The sequence below is a fragment of the Cantharellus anzutake genome (assembly GCF_015039405.1).
Source record: "Cantharellus anzutake strain C23 chromosome Unknown EI90scaffold_236, whole genome shotgun sequence".
Lineage (NCBI taxonomy): Eukaryota > Fungi > Basidiomycota > Agaricomycetes > Cantharellales > Hydnaceae > Cantharellus > Cantharellus anzutake.
The window spans coordinates 50,320-52,924 of record NW_024067186.1 but is presented as its reverse complement, the minus strand read 5'-3'; positions in this window follow the sequence as shown (position 1 = coordinate 52,924).

The window sequence follows — 2,605 nt, the reverse complement described above, 5'->3', positions numbered from 1 at the left end:
CCAGTGTGGAGCCAACCCTCGGAATCAATAGTCTTTTTAGTATTTTCGGGGTCTGCATTAAATGAAAGTTAGAATTCGTGCGGGCAATGTTGTCGTGGATGGATATCTCACCTTTGTAGTACCCTAGAGTGTTGTTCCAACCGCGCGTACATAGCTCGCCTCGGGGATATGGCTTGTCCTGAGAAGTGTATCCCATCTCCGGCACATCGATAAGCTTAACCTCATTGCAGGGTTGTGGAGGACCACAGGTGCCCACACCAAAATGATCAGGAGGGGCACCGCGTAGGCAGGTACCACAATTCTCGGTCATGCCGTAGCCCTCAACAACCTCTGCACTAAAGGCAACCTTGAGGAACGTAAGCACCTCGCCGCTGATAGGAGCTGAGCCACTGGAAATCATCCCGACGTTGCCGCCTAGGAGAGACCGAATCTATACCGACCTAAGCATTGAGGCATCGAATTCGCGGGACAGAGCTCCCTACAAACCTTGCGGAAAACGAGTCCATCCCACAAAGGATGCACTCTGCTTCCGGTAGCAAACAACCGTTGCTGTTTCGCGTCAATGGCTTTGCTCAACAAATAAGCCTTTATACCACCGTTTGCGAGAGCTGCCGAAGCACCGGCATAGACCTTGTTAAGCACACGAGGCACAGATGGGAAGTAAACAGGCTTGAGGATCTGAGCATCCTCGAGAAGGCGGAGATTGTCGCCACTGAAATAGCCGATGGGGCCTCCCATCGCGATGGATAGCAGTTCAGCAAAACGCTTAGAAACAAACAACGTAAACACCACAGAAAAACAATGAATAGGGGCACGCACAGCATAGATGTGGGCAAGTGGCAGGTAGCTGAGAAGGGGACCATCGGGATGATGAAGCATTCCATGAAGATTGGCCCAAATGGAGACAGCCAACCCGCCATGTGTCAACAAAGCACCTGTAATACACGTGAGAAACCTGTTGTGGGCTAACAGGTGAATTGCGCACCTTTGGGGTTGCCCGTTGTGCCCTGGGAAGACGTTAGCGAAAGCAGGGACATTGAAGAAAAAATCTACTTCACCGAGGTGTAGCAGATCGTGGCAATGGTGTTAGGCGTAACTGGTATCAAGGGTAGGTTATGGGCCTTTCCAAGCGCCTCAACTGTGTGGGAGGTTTCAAGATTCGATCATAAGGAATCGGTGAAACCAGACGACGCTGTACCTTCCTCTAACTCAAGAACCTCAACCCTCGATCTTTCCCCCAAGCCCTCAACAAAGGTTTGGCCTGGTCACCAAGATTGTCGAAAGAAACGATTTTGCGGAGAGCAGGAAGCCGGTGGGCGAGTCGCAGAAGTTCAGGGACCTTTTCAGGCGCACAGAAAATGACCGATAGAGTAGCATGATTGACGATGTACTCTACGGAGTCAGGTCCAAGGGTGTCGTACAAGCTGACGCTGACTTTTGCATAAGCTTGGCAGGCCAAATCGACCAGCTGCCACTCTGTTGTTTAAAGTTCATATTTCGTCACACCCCGTCACGCAATTTGAGCTAGTGTGTGAAAAAGCACTTGCCTGGGCGGTTAATACTCCAGATACCGACAGCCTCATAACCTTGATCACCTTTCACAAGTTTCCCATCCTGGAACCATTGAGTAATTGCTGACCCGATGTAGCGACGCCGTTGGTCGACTTCGTTGAAAGTAAGCCAGGAGTAAGTGGGCGCAAACTTGACAGGGTTCTTGGAGATGAGCTTGCGCCATCCAAGACAACGATTGTTTGCTCCGTGCAACATGCCGGAGTTGAACACATCCTGAAGATTCTGAATCGGTTGATTCTCCGGGGTGATGAGCTCGGGCCAAACGGCTAATGATTACAAGCTGTAAGAATTACCTCCAGAATACGAGAGGGACATCCATACCGTTCCTCCAAATGCCTTGGGATTTTGAAAATGGACGTTGAGATTGACGGCTGCGAGATGGGATTGCCGGTGCGAGGGAACGTACCTGTCTGCCCTGGCTTGCGAGTACCTGGCAGCTCAAATGAGAGCTTATTGTAATCTGTCCCCTCTGGGAATGGAATTGCTTCGCACTTGTGTACCATCTTGTTGCCAGAGGACGTCGTCTTGCGTGAGAGTAGTTGGGGTTGAATTCATTCCGTATTTGCACTGCTATTCCTAATGTGGACAATCGGCAGTCTCCTCTTCACATGTAGGATCCCGGCCTCTACTAATATCCGAGAGCCGATCGCGGTTCAACCCCTTTCTACGACAGAGAGGACATGATCAGAGCTGTTTTCTTTGATATAGGGGGTGTTGTCGTGTCCTCGCCCCTCATTGCCATCCATGCATATGAAAAAACGTTGTCGCTGCCACCGGTAAACATCGAGCATTTCTCTGACTCCAGCCGAGTTCATGATTTTTTGTTCAGGACTACCTCAACGTTCAAATGTGAAGCCTTGATTATGCCGCTTGGCTGTACTAATATTTTTGTCACTTTCCAGTGTGTCTCGAGGAGAAGGTGGGGCTTGGCAACAATTCGAGCGTGGGGAGCTTCCCATCTTTGAATTTTATGAATTGTTTGGGCGGGAACTGTCGGATACCAAGAAGGGGAATGAATGGTATTCCCAACACC